Below are 26,064 nucleotides of genomic sequence, written 5' to 3'. Positions count from 1 at the left end.
GTAGTTAATGTGACGTAACTGTAATAGTTAGACATATGGTATTATCGATGGATTTCCTCTATAAAACTGTAATATCTCACTTTTCTCTATTATAAACAATCCTCACAGCGTACGTAAGGTATTTTTATGGTATTATTTTGACGCGTTAAGTAACATTATCGAAGTTTTCATAGGGTCCCTAGGATTTATAAAAATATTATATCGCCTGTGTTCATCGGGGTAATGAAGAATATATGAATGGTAAACGAATTTTTCAAACCGGTCCAGTAATTTCGGTGCTTAGTCTATGGAAACTAACAATCAATAGAAAAACATGTTCAAAAACTAATTTAAAAAGATGGCTAATCGAAAATGTTTTTATTCTGTTGATGAATATTTGGATTCATATCCAAATATTTCGCCCTGTAATTTCGTCTAACCAAACCTCTTTATAATATTAGTATAATTTCTATTATTAGTATAGACATAGTATTACGGTATACAAGAACTCAAGGTTAATTGGGCCGTAACGTAGAAATTAATGTTAGAAATCGTATACTTAATGTAGGCAGGCGTCGGTCAACGATACTCGTGTGAGCGACCGGCTGCGGCTGTGGCCAACCACGACGAACTCTACTAATATCTACTATCTTAACTAATATCATAAAATGAGACATCTGCAGTCAGGGATATATAATATCGTAAAAGCGTTAGGGGTACACTAGTAGAAATCGGTCCTGATTGTAATGATTTCTAGGTATGTTTAAGCTATTACTATGTACACTGAAGAGATCATATATTCCCATTATTGAAGGTTAGTATTTTTTAAGACTGAAAAAATGGAGAGACTGTAAAAAGTGGTAGACTCTAAGAAGTCGTCTGCGTGGGCACCTCAGTCTCGACTATTTCAGCCACCAAGCAACTTGCTTTGTAAATTGTTTTGGTTGTACAGTGCAGATTAGGATATCTCAGGATAGGAAGCATGTTGAAGTTAGATTTGCAGGATGTCGATGTCCTCTATAAAAGAACAAATTACTTTTATCGAAGCCGTGATCACTTTTTTAAAGATATATTTAATTAGTGGAGGAGTGTGGTAGGTGTATGTAGGAGAAATTTTATATCTTGACGTTCATAAGCGACTAAATTCTCCGACATGAGTAAACGATATTTAATTTGGTAATCCATGTTTATTCTATTATATTAGCGACAAGAAACTATTGTCGATACTGTCATTTTAAGGAACACCTTTTTGATGCCGGTTAAATAAAAAAAATATATAAAATGTACAGATCTAGATTACTTATTATAGAAATAAAATGTCATAATATTTATTATCTTGATTAACTTAATTAATCAGATACCATCGATTAGCTGTAAACAAGACATTTTGTTGTTAAAACGGAAAGCGACAACAAACTTTGTTTATAAAATCTATGGGTACAAATGATTAAAACTCTTATATATCCTTTTAATTTACATTTAGCGGTACCAGGAGAGCATAGAAAGCGGGACGTGGGCTGACAGCTGATTGACGTCTCACTCGTTCTGCATCAGCCATGTTGAACGTTTCCCAAATTAAAGTTTCAATTTCCAATGCACTCTAATACCATACTTATATAGAAATAACGTTTAATTTAGCTTGGATATATAAAAATGAATGGTAAATGTAATTTGGTTAGACATTACTAATGTAATGAATGACTAACAAGACAGAACTAAACTAAATAGTGACTAGAAGCGGCCCAGCTGTGTCCGGTGACTTTTAGTTTTAATTCTAAATTCTAAATGGGTTTAATTGAAAACTGCCAGGCGTAAAGATGCGTTTAGAGATGTCGTACGATATTAAATTAGAGTTACATCCTGTAGCTGTCACCACGTATTTAGAAATGTAGGTATGTGAGATTTAGTTTTAATAAACAAATTATTTGGAAATGGATAACAGCAGTTTGTATCGAAATGTGTAATTGTTTTTAGTGCATGATTTAAAGTATAGTTTTTGGTGTAACTAGTATGTATACATACAGACATATTCAGGGTCTTTGGTTAATTATCCGGTGCAGGACGTCGATATTTTTTGTCCATATTAAAATGACTCCTAGCAATTGCTTTATTATAAAATATATCTCTTTGATATCTATTATATCAGTGTTTTCTAAAAAAAATAATTATTTGTCGTAATAGAATTATTCTGTAGTACAACCAAATTAAGATACCTTTTTGTATCGATCAGAAACTTTCTCACAAGAAATGTGGGGTTGCTAAAACATATCAATTTCTTATTTATTCGAGTTACAAACATATTTCTATAAAATAAAATTCAATTGTTAGCTATTTATTGCCACAAGTTGCTACCTAACATACTGGCCTTATTATTGTGTAAAATTTTACAAAAAAGAAAAAAACGTTGCTTGTTATGTCAAAGGTCACAATTAATAGAATCATCGATGTATCGAGTATACCTTATTGTTAAATAGCAAAGGGTCAGCATTTGAAAAGGGTTAACAAATACCAATAATTTATCGAACAATAAAAAAACATGTAATAATAGATTGACCCTTCCTACGATTGCCTATCCATATTTTACGAAAAAAGCGTGACAGGTAATAAAAAAAACTCCCGCGGCGTAATCCAAAACCGCAACGCACATGCGCAAATGATTTGTAAGAAAAATAACCTTTTTACAATATTCCCTAATTTGTGCGAAAATATCGTATTTCGGGTACGTATTTCGAATGTTAAAAAGTTTTCGGCCGCCGCTTCCGATTTTCGACATGTGTTCCTGATATAGGTTTTGTGATCTTTGGATTCACTATTTTTGGAAACAAAGGAAATGTCAATCTCTTGCTAGCTACCTGATTGTGTTGGTAAAGAATAAAATGTGCAATACACTCTCCGATCAACCTACTCGTAACTCATAACAGCCTAGTAATTATGAGCATTCTTTATAAGGTAATGGTACAATGTTAGTCATGCATTTTTAAGTCCTATAAATTTTATTTATTCGACACTTTGCCCCTTTTTCGTTATTCTCGCCTCTCCCCTTTTCTGATATCTTTTTGGATCATCGGACGATACTTGCAGCAATCGTCTTCTAGCGGGTTATCAGGAGGGACTCTTAGTAATTCGAACTAGCGGCGCCATTGATACCAATGTAGGTCAGTACCATGTCAGGTCGACTTACACGCGGTCCCGCCTAAAAACCATCGTCAATTTATTTGGAACTCCATTACATAAGGTAAATTGTTGCAATTTTGCATAATTATTCGTAACGTATATAGAGACGTAATCACAGTGATCAGTATTATTATGTATAACAACAATTGTGCGTGTGTGCTGTTTAGAAATTATAATAAACCTAATTAACTATTAATTACTAAGTAATATAATTAGTCTTTAAGTTATTTTTTAAGTAACTAGCAAACAACGCTAAAACAACAAATTCTAAAATAGCACCGTTCCACGCATCAATTTAAAACGCAAGTTCTATATTTGAATGCTCATTATAAAGGATACGCGCCAGTCCTGTGTTCTTAAAACTATGTAACGTGGAACGGAATGGGACGACATTAGGTGTCGGATAGCAAAAATATTTATCATGCCACAGAAGGGTTCGCTCGGTTTTCTTCGGCTGACAGAGAAATAAACATTATGATAGATTGTTAACATTTGAAATAAGAGCATAGTAGAAACTAACAACCACACAATGACAATGTTTCTTGTATTTGAAGTAGCGGCGAAATAAAACTTCTTCTTACATGAAAATATTTTTTTGAATAAATCTGTGTAACAAATTTATTTCAGCGCAGCATATTTGCAAATCGGTAATGGTCTATGTCCGCACGAGCAAACCCGCCTAACTAAGTACAATATGTGTATATTTCGCACCTTTTTATACTATTGAATTATACACTAGCAACGCACATACTAATCCCAAACATGAAATATCTTCAATGAACTAACTAACATTGTTGTTAAAGAATGTGGAATGGAGGGTTGTACATACATACAGAGATTCAATCATGACTTTATTCTTCCATAAAGACAGTGCCTACACTAATGAAATATAGTGTGAAAGATCTATGAATTTGTTTCTAAGAAAAAATATTATTATAGATTTGTATTTTATATCTACAACGTGACTGTGCCTCTTTACAGACAAAGGACATTACAATTAAAAGTATTGTATATACAAGTGATACCTAATAATTATTTAACAATACCCATGTATTGTTATTTCTAATGATTTATGTATTTAATAATAATATATAAAGGGTAATAACGTACAGCTTATTATTATTATTGTTTATTTTAACTAATTGTACGTGTAAATTAAAATTCTTCGTGTAATATTGTGAAGGAAGAACAGTGAAGGTTATTAATTTATAAGTTACAAAATTAAGTAATTTTTGTTTACTAATATCGCTACAGTTTTACTTATAAATAATTTATTCTGACCGATTATCAACGTAAACGTATCCAAATGTATATAGTATCTATAAAAAGCATTTAAAAGTAAAGATCCGTTAAAAATTAAATAACTTGTTCAAAACTGCGGAAAACATCCATCCATCGTTGATAATGTAAAACCGTTTCGCATTTAAATGTTAATTAGAGCTATTAGGTACTCATAACACGAGTGAAGTTTATGTTTAGAATACAAAGTAATTGCAGTAGGTATTAGTTATTTGATTAATCGCTATTAGTTCAATTTATACACTATTATAATTATTGCTCTGTCTCTCTCTATTATTAATATATATATATTATTTTAACAATAGTATTATGATATGATACTAGGTACTCATAACCAGCAAAAACGTTAGCCTGAAAGAGCCGTCACGCCGTTGACAAACTCTCACACTTCACTAACTTGATTATATAACTTCATGCACAAACCACCAAAACAATTCTTTCATCAAAAGCCAAGATCACACACGTTACAAAAAGATCTGTAAAAACATAATACACGTTCCGAGATAAAAGTCCTTTGACTTTTTAAACAAAAAAAGAAAAATATAAAAAGAAAAGTTTAGACCGCGCCATACTGTCTGCTATCCGATTTCCGAAGTATTAAGTTACGTACGGCTCACTCGAATGATGGTTTTACTTTATTTAAAGGTATAAAAAATGATAAATTTTCTTTATTGAGTTAACTTGTTGGGAGGTTGTCGAGGAAATTTTTATGGTTTATTGTGTAAAAAAGAACTTAAGAATTTACAAAATCCCTATTTTGTTTACGAGCAATAAATGAATGTTTTCGTACAAAATGTCAGCGTCTTCATGATAATAACCATTTTATGTTTATATAGACAATGTTTCCATGACAGGTACTTTTATATTTTAATAGCTTTACGTGTCGACTTCGTCCAGCCTGAAAATTATTCATACATACATATGAGTTTATTATAAACAATATTCTTGAAAATATCTATGTATTAAATAATGTAAATAAAATATACTGTGTTACGAAACAAAATAATATATAACTCAGTATTATAAGATATAAAAAAGAGTATTTTAAACATTGTTAACAAAAACAATTGTTTAACTTTATAAAATCATTGTTTAAAATACTAGATCGGCATAAATCAACAGCAAGCTGCCACTAAACTGAGTCAGCGCTGATTATTGTTGAAATGAGCAGCGCCTGTTGATTGTGACGTCAATAAAGACCTTAGTTATATTTATAATATCCTGGTATTATTAGTTTAATTACATAGGGTCAAGTGATCACATTACGACCAGTAAGTTAGTTAATGGAACTGTCGTCTATATAGTTACAGTTTGTAATTTTATACTAAAAGTTAAATAAAATTACATAAAAAAGTAGTTAATATGTAAGATAATCAATATTATTATCACTAAAAAGCATTATATTTTGAATTATACTTTATATTTAGTAGGTCGCTATCAGACGTATAAATTATAGGTATAATAGGGTAATACCGGTGATAATTTTGCCGCTAATTTTATGCAACATACAAAACAAATCACTCAGATTGAGTTAAAACTGTACTGGATTATGAACAGGTGGTCGTAAACGGAAAGAAATTAAATATGATTGTTTTTTTTATCACACCTTATATGAACATGCAGACGAATTTGCGGGAAGAGGCAAGTATAAAGAATGTTAGTTTGGCTGTACATTGTAACATATGGAATGGGTAATATGCAAAACACCTATTTAAAATTCTATCACTTTTTGTAAAGTACATTATTCCAGATGGAGGCATATATTGTTTATGGATCAACAGGGGCGATTTACAAAAATATTCAGTTGATAAGAATGACGAGAAAATATAGAATATTAATAATTAAAGAAGCGAAAATTACATTATTTTGCATGGATGTAGCTGTAAGACAAAAAATAGCAAGTTGAACTTTAGAATTCTGTTAAAATTAGTCGTAGCTCTTATAAATTTTTCAGCTGGAGAACTGGTAAGGAAAAGAAACCGAATTTAGAGATTTAAATAATTGTTTATTTAATTAAGTACTCATTCAGAACAAAACTGTAAAAATAATAATTTTGTAGTTATAGAAATAACTATAATACTAACTAATAGTTTATAGTAATAACTATATAGTTGTAAGAAAAGAAAATAAATTTGAATTTCGAATTTTGTTAAAATTAGGTATAACTCTTATAGGTCATAGAGATAATAAACAGGATGTAGAGAATTAAATTGAACTGAGTACCCATTGAGACCAGAAGTGTAAGAAAATAAATTTAAAAAAGAATAATTCAATTTGGAATTCTATTATAATTATGTAGAGCTCTCAGATATCTTGGCCATATAATTGTATATCATGCAAACAATAAGTACTCTTCCGACCTATTAATACGGTGCACGTAAACTGATGCCAGCATTTCTCAGAAAACCAACGTTTCACCTAGCATATGCAGACACAAATTTTGCAATAGCTGTATGTAGGTAAGTACGTTCGTGCACGATTTATTGTAAAAATTGTAACCTTGGCAGTGAGTGGCGTTAATATTCGTGCAAAGAATAATAAATACAGAACAATATTGTTATAATTAGTATGACTTTTGTTTTATGTTAATATTTATTATCACTCGTGCGTTAATTGTTAAAACTTTTGGTCACGGCAGTGGTTCTCAAAGTGGCTAGCTGTTTCACACTAATTTAGTCACGTGGATTCCTATAGAAAGTATTCCATTCTTTTTATGTATCTAACTGAAACGAGAAACCAGATAAATGAAATTAATTGAAAAGTGGTAAACGTCACCTGGGGATTTTTAGGAACAGGTACCAATGGATGGTTAATTTATCACAATAAGCCTAACTGACCTGACTTCATGTTCATCCTATCATCCGCAACTGATGTCTTACCAACTTATATTGTTAGCGCTGTCGTACACTATACCCTTATTATTCACAAAAAAAAAGACTGTACCTGGAATTAAATAAGATATGCATAATATCGTACTAGCTCCAAAAATTAAGAATTTCCACACAAACTTTCATCTCCTATTTTATTTTATGCCCTTGAGGGTAATTTTTTACAAACATTGAATGTCAAATTTATTTATATTTAATCAACAACCTAACAAATAATTTATTCGCTAAACATATTGTAAATAACCTCAAAAAGATCAACAAAACATAATAATTTGCAAAATCACAACATACAAATAGAAATATATATTTATTCATTTACGTATGTATATAACTATAATATATATGTATTTATTTCTATAATTTAACATCCCCTCCAGAGGAACACATTATACAATTAAAACTTTGGCCGTATCAAATCGCGGCTGAAGTACTACATAATATATTTATAATAAAAAAAAAAAATGGGACAATAAAAAAACAGTCGAGAAACAAATAAATTTAAAAAAAAAAAACAAATAAATTTCATGCTTCTAGCTTTGAAAATGACGATACGTCCATATAATCTTTCATCTCTCCTTTCAAGCGCTTATAACCCTTTTTCGCATTAAACAGTAGCCTCCTTAGTATGTCCTTTCTTAGTGTCTAGACTATCTGTGTAGGAAATGTTATTTAAATCGTTTCAGTAGTTTTGGCATGAAAACGAAACAGACCGACAGAGTTACTTTCGCAATTATGATATTTGTAAGGATTATATAATGAAATGAAATGAAATGAAATTTTATTGCATAAAATGTGGTACATTGGATGTGGTATTTTGAATATTATTATATTGTTCGCACATTTAGTTATTTCTGACATGCAACAGACAATTGTCAATTGAAATATTGTTATTATACATTGCTCATTATTACATACATATATTATTATAATTAATTAATTTATTAGTACTAGTCACTTTTTCACCATTTGTGAAAGGTATTCGTCTATATTATAAAAGCAGTTAGATAACAACCAATTATACAATTCTTTTTTTAATTTGCTTTTATTTAATTGTTTTAACTCCTTTGGCAACTTGTTAAATATTTTTATGGCCATTGGATAACAATTAGAGCTTGCTAGCGTTGAATTTATCAACGGATTATATATATATATGATATAATTTTTGATATATGTATTTAATTTATAATCTTTGACAAAAACTGCACAATCAGTAGTGTTCCGTGTCGCCAACAATGGACGATGCTTGTGGACAGTCAGCAGAAAAACCGTGGGAATGTTTGGTGAACATTGATATACATTAGTATGGTTATATAAGTACTTCGAGAGTGGCTAGTGTTGAATTATTGAGGTCAAGCGTATTCATAATCCCCACAGAGACATTTTATTTAGGTGTCGTTTGAAGATATGCATGTTTTACTACTAAACTTGGAGATGACGTTTTACACCATCAAAACTCGGCAAAATATTTGGGGATACATCTTGATAGGAAGCAAACGTGGAAAATACTCATCCAAAAAAACGCGATGAATTGAATGCACAGCTCAGAAACTTGAACTGGCTGATGGGCAGAGGATCAAGATGACAAGATATGAAACCATAATAAAGCCAATCTGGACATACGGCAATGAGTTATGGGGATCAAGAATTCCAACATAGAGATTTTGCAACGGTTTCAAAATAAGGCACTCAAAACCATAACTGCTGCACCTCTATTCATCAGAATAATGGAATTGCATGAGTACACAGAAATGAGAACAGTCAGAGAAGAAATAGAGCATAGAACAAGAGTATACAGAGATCGTATAGGGGCGCATACTAATATCCTTGCATCAGCACTACGAGACCCATTGCAATGCAGAAGGCTTAAGAGATTCCATGCATGGCATTTTATTCACTAATGAGATAGTTTTCTCATTGGAGGTTCTCTCCCGTCAACAGTCCCAAAACAAAGGCCGCTTGCAAGATAAAATAAAAAAAAAAAAAAAAATTAAAAAAAAAAAAAAAAATGTTTTACTAAAATATAAACGCGAAACTTTGTGAGTATGGCCATCCATACTATCATATATCCATATAGTTTTTGATCAAACTTTACAGTAATGTAGCTTATACATCAGAATAACATATACGCTATAAATTTCATCAAAATCACGTAATAAAGTGATCACGTGATATCACTCATAAGTCACTGTTCCAGAGAATTAAGATATCATACTTTTTATACTGACTCTACGACCAAAAACTATTTTACAAAGCAAGATATTTGGCAGTTGAAATAGGTTATACTGAGGTATTCATGTTGACGATTTTTTACTCTAACTCTGGTAAAACTTTCAAGTTAAACTAGAACCTTTGTTTTATGAAATAGAGTCTTAGTATACTTTAAAAAAGTTTTACAAGTTTCCGATGAAATATACTCCTATTAAGTATATTTAAATTAGGTACCTAATAAGTACATATTATCTAAACATATAAATAAAATTAGAGTGTCTGTTTGTAATATCGAAGTAATTTTTTACTACATGCATAATGATATAAATACGGTACATACACCAAAATAACATTTTTTACGTTTTTGGCTGTCTGTCTGTTTGTTCCGGCTAATCTCTGAAATAGCTGGACCGATTTTGACAGGACTTTTTCGGCAGGTAGCTGATGTAATAAGCAGTAACTTAGTCTACTACTATTATAGAAAAATAAAGTTAAATTCCACGCGGACGAAGTCGCGGGAACAGCTAGTAATAGAATAAGTATAGAATTTCAGCAGAATGCGCTTCCATATTCTGTATTTGTTTCTGTGATTCTGTTTTATATAGTACTCTGTCATACCCTATAACTTGTAACAATATAATAAACAATAAAAACCAACAGAGAAGGGGTGGAAACCATCACCACATCCTGTATGTTTGTTTGTCAGCGCGCATGTATGGTTTCCATCACTTCCAGCGAGCGAGTACGTGAAGCATTGTCTTGTAACACGAGTTGATGTGCCTTCCTATTAACTAAGGTGCGGAAGTCAAGTACTTGTTTAAAAACTGAGAATCGAACCCACAACCGAAGTTATAATCTTATCTTAATTATATTACAAAAGCGAAAGTTTATGAGTATGGATGGATGTTTGTTACTGTTTCACGCAAAAATTACTGAACTGATTTTGATGAAACTTTACAGTAATATAATAGTACAGTTACAGTTACACTAATAGAATAGAATAGAAAATCATTTATTCAAATTAACTTAATTTAAATAGTCATAACAATTTTTTTTATCTACCGCGCGTTCGGAAAGCTGTCTCATCACAAGAAGAACGAGAAAGAAACTTGTGTATGTTAATCTTTTAAATAATCCTTGCAAGTTTACATTTACAAGTCGAAACGTGTGATACAAAATACAAACTACCAACCAGCACTAATTTATTTAGGTCAAATATAAATATACAATAAGATTAAATCAGTCGTCGTGATAAGAGCAGACCAGTCCCTACAAGCAGCACTCGTTCACGAGTATGACGGATGAGCCAGCCAGTAACATATAACTGCCACCTGGGTTGCACTGTTATCTATATATTATACGATGTAATTACGTGGCATCGTGTTGCACAGACGAACACATGGCCGGCGAATTCCTGACAATGATAAAGTTTTAGATAAAACATCCATTAGGACCACACATCGACAATTGTCACTCATAATAATAATAATATTGACTAAATAATAGTCTAATTATTTTTTAAATCTATACATAAATAAAAGTGCAGTGTCTGTTTGCAATATTTAAATAACGTTTTTTTCATCATGCATATGAATGAATATTTACTACTGTACTTTTATTTATTACTGTCTGTTTGTTCCGGCTAATCTCTTAAATGGCTGAACCGATTTTGACGGGACTTTTATAAGCAGGTAGCTGATGTAATAAGTAGTAACTTAGGCTAATCTATTTTATAAAATTATCCTACTAGTACTGGTTAGATAAACAATTAGAAAGTATTTTTAAAATAATATAAACTTCTACTCTCTATTAAGATTACGTCGAGGTTTATAGCTAATTAAGTATTACAAAATAAACAAATCAATCTTTCCCTAATACTGAGTACAATTAAATCAGTACCATTATAGTACTCAGTTCAATGATAATTTGACACCTAGTACAAATTACAGTCCCGTCGCCCGCGTGTGTACAGAGATATAAAGCCCCACCTACACGGCGATCGCGATGCGACGCGATCCCGCGAGCGATAAAACACGACTTAATTTATTCCCCTACGGCGAGCGCCGCGGCGCGGTGTGCGGTTACGAGGGGTAAATTGAAATCTTGCAGACAAATCGCAGGGACTTGTCCCCATGGGACGGGATACGGCACTGTACGAGAAATAGGTATCTGACTATGATAGTAGTTGGTATCTGTTAATGACTGTTAATAAAGCAAATAAATATATAGGGATGACTTTGTTTATCGTGCGGTAATATAATAAATTTGACGTAATCTCGTACCAAAAATATATACAATATATCCATTATTAATTATGAATTGATTCACCTTAATGTAGATAATGTTAAGGCTGAAGTGGGTTCCACTACGGGAACCCGCAGAGATGGGGCCCGCTGATGAGTGGGCCACCGCCGTCGGAGTTGTGGTGGACCGATTTTGATCCTACGACTCCGGCACATGGCGTTGGATGAGAGACATCTTGGAGTTTTTAGTAAGTAGGAGTCTCACAGTATCCGTTTGCCTCCTCCGGGGCGGGCGGGTCTCCACGAGGTATTTTCTCCAAGTAAAAAAGCCGTAACATTAAGGCTATGTTACCTACATTAAGGCGAAGCGATGGATGTTTTATATATATTTTGGGACCGAGATTCACTTTTGGGTTTAAAAATACATGTTTATTATCACTTTAAATTTTTACACCATTATATGGACATTTAACCAGAAAATATTATAATTATCCATTTATCTTAATACTATAGTCACCCTACTCACGACAAAGAAAATACTAAGTATAGTGTGGCGTAGCGTATGTAGTACAATATGAATTTAAATTATTACTGACTACTTTCTTAAGCCAAATTAATAAAAATGTCACATACTCTATCCGTATTGTAAAGTGCGACATCGAAAGCTTTCATTAGGAGGTGCGAATGACATAACCGTGGGGGCGCGGGACACATATATCTGCGATGTTATCGCTCAAATTGCTTTAAATTATAACAAGTGACCATAATTGGCTTAATGATGCGACGTCTCATTAGTGAGTGACGATGATTCGGTTTTATACTGTTTTATTGTCACAGAGGGTTTCTGGCGTGTCAGATTTGATAAACATCATGTGGTGCCAAATTGTAGGGCGGTTATGATCGCCTGGTAATAATGCATTCTAATATTATAGAGTGCGCCTGTCTATCTGTTTGTAACCTTTTCAATACTAAACAATTGATGGCATTTTAATGAAATGGTCGTGAAGATTGTTTGTTCTGTGTCGTTGGAATAGCAAACTGCCCACTTACGTACATCAGGTTATCATGTGACGCCCGTGATACCAGCTGTTGCCATGCCTCCATATTATGTAATTTTACTACCTTATCTCATAACAATAATAATAATTATTTATGTGGAAAACATAAAAGAACTTAAAAGCTAATGATGCGCTATAAGCTGACGAAGCTGGTGCTGGGTCCTGCAAGGTGTCACTGTAGCGCTGATTTCAACTTATATAGCTATAAGCTAGCTGCGACTTCGTCTGCGTGGAATATTACTTTAAATTTATAAAATAAAGAACTAAAAATTATTTTGTTCGTCTTAATTTATTCGTTCCATTAGGTACTGATAGGTTCAAACTACACTACACATTTACATCCTGCATCATCCCTTATTTTATCCTCATGGGGGTTGAATTTATCAAAATCCTATTTAAGCGAATGTCTTCATCATAGTAGCTCCAATCTTTAATTTCAGTTCAATCAGTCGAAAATCTAAGAAGATTTACACAAACTTTCATCCCCTATTTTATCCCCTTAGGGGTGGAATAAATCAAAACCCTTTCTTAGCGGATGCCTACGTCATAAAATCTACTTGCATGCTAAATTACAGCCCGATCCGTCCAGTGGTTTGGGCTTTGCGTTGATAGATCACTATGTCAGTCACCTTTGAGTTATATATATTTAGATATCTCGCACTTCATCAAAAGCACATGTTACAAAGCAATTTGTTTGACAGCTGAAATAGGTGAGAAAGGAGTACTGATCTATTGGGAGACTTTTTACAAAGTGTCCTTGCCACAACCTAGATGAATTTATACCTATATTTGATAATGGAATGACGCACCTGCCTTCGCTAACTGTATACGCTGACAGAGCATTAGTGTAGAATGATAATATGAACATAAAGTTCGGCAATGTATCATATCAGGCCGACCTCCACGCGGTTCTCCCTCTTGGAAAACATCGTGATAAATTCCTGGTAAATTTGGACCAATTGGCTAACTGAACTGATCTCATGCTCTTAATGGTGAATGGTAAATAGTACTCTGTAGACATTAGTCTACCTTGCTAATAATCCCACTTAGAAACCATCCCTTTACTGAGAGAAGATATTAGAAAAAAAATAGTTTTATATTGTATTTTGACGGTCTATTTGGTATAGCGGTTTTATTACATTGCTTTACTTCCGGTGGTCGTGGGCTCGTTACTTCGCACAATGATTTGGATTGTTTGTATCAGTCTGGGTGCAATATATTATATATGTATATACAACATATATAACATAATATATTTAAGTATTTCTGTCAGTTGTTTAGTACTCGTAACACAAGTAACTTGGGACTTGATGGAACTGTGCGAATTGGCCTGGATTATTATTTTTATTCCGAATTATTTTTGAGGAAGCAATACCTATGCATGTATATCGTAACATTAAAGAAACAAATATACCCTAATAAAATAAAGATAATCCGCGCCCATGCGGCATGTGTTGAAAATCATTGGAGGTAATGAACCCGAGGCCTCCGCCCCGAGGGAGCTCGAGGCAACCCGACGGCGGGGGTTGGTATGTTTGTAATGAATTAAATTAATTTGAAACGGTGTCGGTTTGTAATGGAACGGGTGTTTTTGTGTTTTATTCTGTACTACTAGTGTCCTGCGACGCCGCCCGTGTGAAATACCAATCATGTAGTTATTTATAATACAAGTACGTGGGAGAATTTAACATTTATAATATCAGAGGATTAAGATGACTATAGGGTTAGAAAATAGTACCAATTAGGTGTGGAAGGCCAAACGCCTTGTATAGCAAATTATTCAAATATCGTCTTTGTAATCATTCAAAAAAAATCATATTTAATTACTTTAATCCAGCATATTGCTTTTACGGTAGGCAAAGGCGTTAAACGTCAACTCAGTCATGCGCTGATTGACTTGACGTTTCTCTCTATCCAGCTAGAATTATCCGTCGGCATTCTTATACTTAACTATTTTTAAATTAAACGTTCGTAAAAAGAAATACATCATTAATTTCATTTGAAAACTATTAGAATATGATTCAAAGATTCTAAATTTGAATGTCCGCACCGTGTGACAGCTGTCAAAATGCTGTCATAGCGGCGCAAGATGGCGTCCGGTTACCGTCGCTCTTACGGGCATCGCCGTGAACAACGCAAAAAGACAATTATAAATATCGTTTCCGACTGTGAAATAGCAAATAGAATGCATCATGTTGAAGTAGATTTGTAATTTCAATATTATTGATTAGACGCCCGGCTTCATATGGGTGTAAATGTATTATACATATAAACCTTCCTCATGAATCACTCTATCTATTGCTAAAACTGCAATAAAATCTGTTGCGTAGTTTAAAAGATCGAACAGAAGAGCGAACAGACAGCTAAAGCGATTTCATTTTTTAATATTTAAAGATAAGAAATTTCCTTTTACGAAAAGAAAAATATTCAGTCAATTATTTTATATGGACAGTTATTTGGGTCATAAGGTTTAAATGTTGTCCAAAGTTTACCTACTTTGGACAACATTTAAACCTAAACTAATATTTTTTTATAATTATTAATATGTTAATTAATATGCGTTTAACACAACATATGTATATGCTGACAATTATTTACAACTAGCTGTGGCCGCGGGTTCGTCCGCATGCAATTTATAGCCTATGAGTTATTCTGGTGTATAAGGTATATTACTGTAAAGTTTTATCAAAATTCGTTGAGTAGTTTTTGCGTGAAAGAGTAATAAAAATCCATCCAGACTCACAAACTTCCGCATTTGTAATAAGGTTAGTTGGTTGAAGAATGAAAGAACCATTTCGCAAGCTGCTGTAGACCCTGCAATTTCTCTGGCATATCTCAGACTTCAACCGAATCACAGCTTATGAAGTTTGGTCCTTAAAATGGGTGAAGCAGAGGTACCTATATAGACCAATATGTACAAACTTTATCTATGGTATACACCATTCCTATATCTACAATTATATATATACAATTATCCGATTACCAACAACTGCATGTGAAATGGTTCATAAAAAATCATGTAAAATCTGTTGATTTTAAACAGTTACATACGATAATTAGGGTCTAGCGGTGTGTTGCTTTACTTCCGATGGTCGCGGCTACGATCCTCGCACGGTGCAAACATTTATATTCATGAGTACCTATAGTTATTTGTATCAGTCTAGGTGTTTTCTATATATATTTTGTATGTATTTACAAAAAAAAAAAGTATTTATATCAGTTGTCTGATAACCATAACACAAGCTCTGCTTACTATGAGACTAGATGGCGCTGTGTTAATTTGAACAGGGTTATTTATTTATATTTTTAAAAGGTTTAGCCAAAATTATAAATCTTAACTTTCTGGATTACATTTCTGGACACATTATAACGTGATATTCGTAGTGCTCTTCATGTAGGCGATAGTCATCGCTTATCATCAGGTACGTCAGTTTGTGTGTCCTTCCTATTATATAAAAAAACTTAAGTCCTCGGTTATTTATAGACATATAATGTTCCGTAAAGTATAGTAGATAGGTTATCTAAGTCATGCAGATGGTCCGGTTTATCTAACTGGATTAATGACAGGTATTTGTTGATTACGATTCAATAGTGACAAATATAACTTATGTACATTCAAAAGTAGTACACGTGATTAGATAATATTTGAAAATGATTATTAAATATTTTATTGTTGGCCCATTTATCCAGGAGATATATGCTATATGCACTAGTATAGCTGCAATAACAAATGTTGCAAAAATAGGGAAAATGTAACGCATACAATGTTGCGTGAGAGATCTATGAGTTGAATATAAACAAAATTATACAATTGAACTATATCCCTTTTATTAAAAATTTTGACAAGGTATTATCAATTTTTCCCATTTTCGTTGAGTTATATACTCAGTAGATGTTGTTATGAGGAAGTAAACTCCGGAATCACTGCACTGATTTGAGAAATTCTTTAATGTTTGTAAGGTAAATGATACATTACTCCAGAATAATATAAGTTATATATTATCAATAAATATTGTAATGGATGGGTGTCTAAATAATGAAAACACGTAGTTTGTATGATAATATAATATATGCAGTATATGTGCAGTTGCGAACTATACGAAAGACAATAATAGAATAATACAATAAATTGAAGTATATCAAATAACATGACATATAAAAAAGAACTCATTAAAAATATAAATTTAAAAATAATAAAAATATGAAAAGAGTTCGGCGGTCGGGCCTGTTTCTATGTTCACAATAATATCAAAACCTACTGTATGGATTTATATCTATCAACACAGTGATTTCTGAATAAGATTAAGATGTATAGGTTTTGTATAAACTACTTCAAACAATTAATAGTTAGTTAACGCTTGTGATAATATATAAACAACTCGGCAAGTTATAAGCACTCGGATGAAACCAGGGCGGGCCACTAGTTGTAGGTACTTGTATATAAAGACATTAAAAAGCATACAGAACATTATGCAAGGTAACTTGATCGCGTCATGAATAGATTTCTATTGAAACTTCTAGACCGTGACTACAACTGATATTTAATTACATGTTTTTTTATTTTTTTCTCGCCTAACATCAGCATTAAGGCGATAAGATATTTTGTAATGGATAACTAGTGGACCTTAAGGAAGAGATAGGAAGATGTAGTTGCTAGGGATATGATAGAGTCTATGTGAGGTCTCTGAAAACGATGTAAAGGATATGATAAAGTGGCGGACAAAAATAAGAAAAGCTGACCCCAGCACCATGTGAGATATATAGCTAGGCAGAGAGAGAGAGAGAGACGACTACTAGACCCCAATGCTAGAAGAATTCCTCATGATGGGCTAATTGACCTGACTGCAACCTCATTCTTTTTTATTAGTGCTCCGCCATCGGAAAATCGTCTTTAAGGTTTACAATTTAAGTCCATTTTCCAATTTTTTTAGTTAATGCGGTTTAATAATAAACATACAATATTTGCACGAATACAAGCTCACCATCCCAAACAGTATTGACAGTGAGTGTACCTAATTTTACAGCACCTCTGCATTGTTATTATTCTAGTTAACGAATGGGATGATATGATACTTGTACAAACATATCTTCGTGAGTAAAAAAAATCATAGTAACATGTTTTGTATGAAGAAGTATGGGTACATGCATCCTTGAGTTACCTTAAGGATGCATATTCCTGAGCACTCTTCAAAAGATAAGTATGAGTAACTAATTAAACTCGATGAAATTTAGTCCATAGGATAAAGCAACTAATATCAATGTTTCGCACTAGTCAGATTTTCTTTAACCAAGTATATTTTAGAATTACATATCATTGAAAAACTTGATTTACACAAAATCAAACAAAAATAAGCTTGTTTTAGAATTATGCTTAACTGATCTTGTGTTTTTTTGTTTTGGTGAAAATCTAGTTACGATTTACATCAAAACAAAAAGTAGTCGAGTAGAGTAGCACGTATAGATACATTTACAAAAAATGTCAAAATTCCATACATAGAGTACGACAGTGAAATTCCAGGATTTATACCCTGGATTTTCATGATGTGACACCTAGTTTTCTGGAATCATAATGTAAGTGGATTACCATGGTTATCATATGACGTTGTGTATATAGACGATGCGATGGTTGTTACTTACTGTCATTTGAGTTGACAGCTTGTTTGCCATTTTAATTACATAAGAATGTACTTATGCTACTCGTATATGCTGACTCTCCAATATAGTATTGCGAGTGCGGACTGTTTACCTCTTTATATTGTTGTTATCCTAGTCAGCGAGTGGCACGATTTCTAAACAATCTTTATTTAGCGTCTAACACAAAGCAAATCAGGTTGTTTCCGTTAAATTATTGCCGACTTGAAGCTGGAACAAAAAGACAAACACAATGTTTTGTTCGAATGCTAATTTGTTGACTTAACGAGTAATTGACCGACAATGTAAATCAGGGTTGTAGCAATGCAAAAACAAATTTCTTTAGCTATGTAATTAAAAAACATAGCAAGCAGACTCTCTTGTTAGCCTAGTAATCTATGTAAAAATTCGTGGTGGTGGTGACCACTCTGGCTCCTGGTAGCACTCTGGAGAATTACCATTATAATTCTTTGTACCTCATAATTAAAAGCCATATCTTACCCTACAACAGAAAAAGCCTACATGGCAAGCTGCTTAACTGCAGAAACAGGTAATGAACAGGTATACACATAGACAGACGGCTTTGTACAAAGTCAATCTCGGTTCAAAGTCAACAAAGTGATCATAACTTTCTATATAAATAAATAAATAATTTTCTTGCATACTTAGGTTGTGTTACATAGTTAAGTGGTACATAAATGTGAAAATACAGTCAAACATATAATGATACTTGTGCCACCTGAACTAATATTGAATTATACTGTATCTCAGGTGTCACATACGTTCCCAGGTTGCATCATTTTCAGAATATTAACATATTTGTAGAACAAGAAAAGGAAACACAATTATAAGGCAGTTATATGATTATACATTGTCATTTACTAAGCAGTCCAGATATCAAATGTCATACATCAAAATCTCTTGGTTATAAAAACTAAAGCCTTTAGCATGCAAAAAAATATAGGTATTAATAATTTGACAAGGACCGAACGCAAGTTTTGTGACTAACACTTTGTATGAAATTCTAATGAATATTAAATTTTCAGAACCTGTTATACTAGGTAATAATCACTGATGTACAGCCCTACCGTTCTATAATGTTATCGACATATCGCTTACAACTCAATATTATGCATATTTTAGAATGTAGACACAATATGTCGAGTTAGTGGCGTTTAACTCCTACCTACTTGTGTTGCCCTTGTTACCGAATACAAATTAGTTATACCCCTTTTATTGAAAAGCATGCTCTGCCCCTTTCCGTAAACATCTATTTTAGATCAAATATATTAAAAGAGCCTTTTTCCGTTCATTCCGTTAAAAATTCGCGTATTATAAAAATAATTATACTATAGTATGTTTATAGTATAAAATGAATTCGCTTCCACTGTCTCTTCGCATAGATCTTTTAAATTACGCAACGGATTTAATGCATTCTCTAGCTGTAGGTAGTTATTTAAGAGGAAGAACATATACACCTGTGCGAAGTCGGCAGGTAACTTATAAATGTACATATATAATCAAAGAATAAGAATACATATCGAATAGAATAGAATAGAAAATCATTTATTCAAATAAACTTACATTGAAGCACTTTTGAATAGTCATTATTTTTTTTAATCTACCGCTCATTCGGAAAGCTGTCTCATCACCAAGAAGAACGAGCAAGAAACTTGCGTGTTGCTCTTTTAAATATTTTTATTATTTCTTTACATTTTTAAATTTAAGTGTGTGAATACAAACCACCAATTAGCACTAATTCAATTAAATACTCAAATAGAAAAACAAGCAACACCCGTTCACGAGTATGACGGAGAGCCAGCCATCACTGCGCTCGACCATATTTTGTAATGTATGTAAGTATCGTCGAGCGAAGCTCGGTCGCTCATATACAATAATTACATATTAGCTAGGTCAGTCATAAAATGAAAACAACAAAATTTATATACAATTATGAGATCGAATAAATCTCCCAAATAATTGTCTATAAAAGTTTCATAGAAATTATTCATATATAATTTCTATGAAACTTTTAAAGACTTTTTTCATTCTTAATTTAATGTGATCGTTTCTGTAGTTTGAAACTTATATAAATATTTCAAGAACTATTTTCAATTTTCCAATTTTTAGGTGATTCGTTCAGTTTTATTTACACTCTTATGTGATCTGCTTGTTATTCACGACTAACTCCGTAACTGCATTCAGAAACTATATATGTATTATAGTTATAAGTTTCATATGCATTCACGTGTAAGCCAAGCTTCAATTTCTCCATATCCGGCAAGTGGACGCATCAGATTAGAATCCGATATTAATTATTCAAATTACAATTTCAAAGGAAAGAAATTGTAGGTATGTATATATTTGCTTATAATGTTAGAAGAACTTTAATAGTGGTTTATTGGTTAGATACATTGAAACGTTTTTCATCATCGTTTTTATTTTTCTTTTGTATATTCAATACCTTACAATACATAACGTACATATTTTCCTTTCTGTCCTACGTTACTAAATATTTATTGAATAAAATAATAATTGAAATTATAATAATATAGCCATGCCCGCGGTCTCACTCCTATGAAATTTGTACACTATGTGTTATTCTAATGCTATAAGTTATATTAGTGTAAAGTTTAATCAAAATCCATTTAGTAGTTTTTGTGTGAAAGAGTAACAAACATCCATCTATGCATTTATCCACCCATACTCTAATATTAGTAATAATAGAAAGAAATGAAATGATTGAATAAATTACACAAGTACACCGTATAATGTATACATGTGTGTATGTATATATATACAAATTTAAACTTAATCTTAAATTAAATTAAATTCATACGCAATGTAAATAGTTTATGAATAAATAAAATAAAATTATTTCGTCGTTTTAATAGCGCATTTCGCATGCACAATTAACATCATATTGATATGCAGGCACGAGCGTGTACGAGTATGATGACATCATGATAGCGTGCACGCGTCTAATTAGAATTAATCGAGAGCATGCGGGGACGCGATGCACTCAATTGGACTAAAAATTAATTTATTATGCGTGACACGTTTATTTGAACTATTATAATATACGGCTATCGTGTTTGCACATCTGTTAACACTTTAGATTTTTTAAAAACGTAATGCTTCTTTAAATTTGTACAGGACTCCTTACATTTGGGCCGCTGGCTGGTACGACTATTCCTTATTTTTAAATATTTATATTTATATCGGTTGCTATGGTTTTGTTATTTATTCCCTTTTTACCATTCCTTGTATTGCTCTTGCTTTCATATAGTTTGTTACGACATATATTTTTATAATATACTATCCTTTTACATATTGCATCTTTAATTACCACCATCGTTGGCTGCACCGACCCCAGCGCCCTATACACAGTCCCACACAAAATTATTTTTCTATAAACTTGAATTGTTTTTTTTTTTGCTAGAGGTAGACAAATTCGTGTGTGATTACCTAAGTACTACCTAAGTAATACTAAGTTGCTTTGTAAGTCGGATTTTGGTTACAAGATGGCAACAATGACATTCTTCTGAGTGGCAACCCATAGTTGGTATTAGGGGCGTCACATGATAATGTGATGTCCGCAGTTCTATTCATATGTACATCTGTACATATGAACAGAACTGCTAGATACTTACCACCATTATTTATCAGCTGATTTCCTATTCAAGTTACATAACAAATATAAGAATATACGTACTGTTTAGTTATATAAGTTATGAAATTACACTCACTGCGAAATAACAATAAATGAAAATAACGGTCACCTCTTGCATGTATGATACTGCATTAACTCGTAAATTATAAATTTTGCAATAATTCACCTCAAATTAAAGTTTATAAAGAAGATTTCCAATATTTTCAAGTTTGGAGTTAATGTAGTTTAGTTAAGCGTGCTATTTCTGCTCTCTGACAAATTCCTGTAACTAACAATACCCTCCCCATAGACGGACGTGGTTTATAAGGTAAAAAATATACGAAGAAGAAATTTTGGTATAAATTTCCACCACTTAGTGTCTGAAAGGTAACCAGGATCGCAGACGAATACAAGAGGAAATGTAAATAGGTGTGAGACTGAGACCATCCGGCACGACGTGCTAATAAGCTAGAAGGTGGCCCAAGTTAAGAGAAATGTAAAGAAATGTTTTTTATTTAAAATTACAACGATGAGGGTATTTTTGTATGAATCTGTATGACAATTTTTTTTCAGTACAGCATATTTGCCAGCTCTTTTTAACATTTTTGTAATAATTTTCATTATACCTGCTTTACATCTCATCAATAGAAAACAGAAAACTGTAATACATTGTGGACTTAAATCTTTAGACGGTTTTTATCTATCAACTGTTGCTAGTGCATCAACATTTGTATCGCTTTTTCGAAAATTTCGCGGACGGTGGAGTATGACATTTCGCACACTTGTTTATATATCGAAGGAGTAAAGATTGCTAATATTTTATTTTAATTATGCATAAAAATACATTAAATCAATAATTTTTATAAAGTGCAATGTTTTTATTATGTACTGATAACAAAATGTCAATCAAAAACTTAAATAATGTATATATTGTTAGTTGTCAAATTAGCTAATTGAGGTTTGTTTCTGGGCTGTTATGAAATGACAATATTAATTAAGTGAAACAAGTCTTTGACAACACAACCTTAATTAGGTTCAAAGTTATAATTATGGTTGAAATTTCGACTACTTGGCGACAACTAGTAATAATAAATTAACATAGATTACACGCTGAATATAAACCAGCACATTCCGCTATATCCTATGACTTGAGAATGCATATTAGTCAAATTAATCGCTCCGTCCACAGTTTGATAGGACGACTAGACGCTGCGACAGACAGTCACGTGCGATGCAAATGGAAACGGCCTCTGCTGTTATAATTTAAACTAATGTTGGGCACTTTAGAATTTTGCCAGCAACGAGCATCCGTCTGTCTACATAATAAATGTATGAGAAAATTGGCCGTTCCTGATTTAATAATGACTATTGTTTAACCGAGGTAAATATTGTTATGGACGTGTCCCGTCTACACGCAGCTTTCTTCACGTACTCTAGATGCGTTCACAGTAAGTAGAAACGTATAAAAATATCCGTGTATACACTAATATTGTAAAAAGGAAAGATTTTAATGTTTGTTTACAATGAATAGGCGAAACTACTGGACTAATTAAAAAAAAATCTTTTACCATTAGAATGCTTTTATTTTACTTGCGGAAAATCCGTCATCGAGATCCGTACGGCCCGGGAGAGGCAAATAAGTATTTTTTTCGAACTGTTTGAATGCTTTTGGCCGCAGCTGGCCTTTATAGCTTCACTGGACGATATGGGGCGAGTACAGATGGAACTTCAAACCCGAAGAAGGACTTATGGAAAGGCTGAAGGCCGACTCCCGCCTGATGGATACGACTTTAGTCTGTGGGTACCGCTAGGTGTTCGAACCTCGGCCCGTTTGAATTGGACGGGAGATCGACCGGAAGGTACAAACAGTTACTGCCAAAATCCAGCTAAAACCACAAGATATGTTCTCCGCTCGTATAGTACAGCCCTTGGACCATAGGGTCTACCATGTACTGTCATGCATAAGCTTTGTCGTAGATTTTTTAATACATAATTTATCAATGTCACGTCGATTGCGATTTACAATTTCAGAAAGTAGTGGAATTAAATGCTTGTTAATTTGTTAAAATAAACAAGTAAACTAATTATCTGTCTGTTTCTCCACTTACTTTTTCTGAACAAAGCAACAGACTTTGATACGATTTTTACTATGATTTCGAGGTTATCCTCTAGAAACTCTCTATGATTAAATTTATTTGAAATTTCAAAAAGATCGTATTATAGCTACTGGCTAAACAAATCGCCGGAGCCAGAAGAAGGAAAAAAAGATCGTATTAGGCATTTAGTTATGAAGAGGTGAGAGTTATAATTTCACATTTATACTCGAGTTTAGTAATAATTACTATAGCTATACTGGTCTAATTTAGCGCTTAAGTAGATCAGATTCTAAATTCTACACAAAACAATGAATGGCTTACTCGTGCAAAGATGAGGGAGCCTGCTAGTATTATTTTATTCAAAAATACCTACCAGGAGAGCAAAACATCGAAGAAATTCGACTGATCGATACGACACCTGTGCGTTGCCAGGCGACGCTCCGGAGGGCGCCATCCGACACCGGCGCGTAATTTGAAATTCGAACCGCTCCGATAATGTCTGTTGCGAGTCGCGGGCGCGTGCGGTGCCTATTTCGGACCAAATTACCAGTAATTTCTATGGATGTCGTTTTAGGAATAATTAACGAAGTTTCCTGCCAATGGCGCTTTATTCTTGCTGTTTGGAAGTACTAATGAATATAATCATTAAAAGTTAGGCAGAGAAGTTATTACAAAGAAGTTATTTTTATATAAACACAAGTTGTGCTACCCGGTTTTACCCGTAGTTTAGCTTAAATGAAATCCCGACCAATCTCGCCCCAGGGACTCGCATAACATCGTATTATCTCTTCTTTATTCAGATTTTTTTATTGAAATCAAAAACGTTTGTGTCAATTTATATTTTTGACTAATTTTCCGGTGATGGTATCACCGACAACAAACTAAATGAATCCATAATGCTTGTAGGTTTGTAGCCTACCACGCTGACGACACGATTCGTTTAAATTCGATTCAAATGAGCAACACCACTACGTCGACAGTTAATGATCTTTCTGACTACCTCATCTGATATACAAGTCGTGAAGATATAATTTATCGACTCGTTGTATTATGTCTAGCACAACAATAATTACATAAAAAATACGAGCAATAATTTACACACATCTAAATATGTATAACTCAAAGGTGACTGACTGACATAGTGATCTATCAACGCACAGCCAAACCACTGGACGGATCCGGCTGAACAAATTTCAGCCGGATCCGTCCGATCCGTATGCAGATAGATGTTATGACGTAGGCATCCGCCAAGAAAGGATTTTGATTAATTCTACCCCTAAGGGGATAAAATAGGGGATGAAAGTTTTTATGAAACTTTGTCAATTTTAAACCAATCGGGCTGAGATTTTGCATGCATAAAGCTAATAAGACGTAGGCATCTCCTAAGAAAAGATTTTGATAAATTCCACCCCTAAGGGGATAAATTAACGCGAGTGAAGCCGCGAGTAAAATATATAGTCATACTAATATTATAAACGCAATTTTTTTTTTTATAACACAGGGGACAAACGAGCATGCGGCTCACCTGATGGTAAGTGATTACCGCCGCCCATGAGCACCCACAACACCAGGGGAATTGCAAATACGTTGTCGGCCTTTTAAAAAGGAATAAGCTCTTTTCTTGAAGGTTTCAAAATCGTATCGGTTCGGAAATACCATTGCTGGAAGGTGATTCCATAATGTGGTTGTGCGAGGCAAAAAGTTTCTAGAAAACCGCACTGTGGAAGACCGCCATTCATCCAGATGATCAGGATGGTAATGTTTGTGATTATGGATGGATGCTTGTTACTCTTTCACGCAAAAACTATTGCACGGTTTTTAATAAAACTTTATAGT

Source organism: Achroia grisella, unplaced genomic scaffold (genome assembly GCF_030625045.1).
Source record: "Achroia grisella isolate CSIRO2021 unplaced genomic scaffold, CSIRO_AGI_Agris_v1 utg660, whole genome shotgun sequence".
NCBI classification, from domain to species: domain Eukaryota; kingdom Metazoa; phylum Arthropoda; class Insecta; order Lepidoptera; family Pyralidae; genus Achroia; species Achroia grisella.
This window is presented reverse-complemented; position numbering follows the sequence as displayed.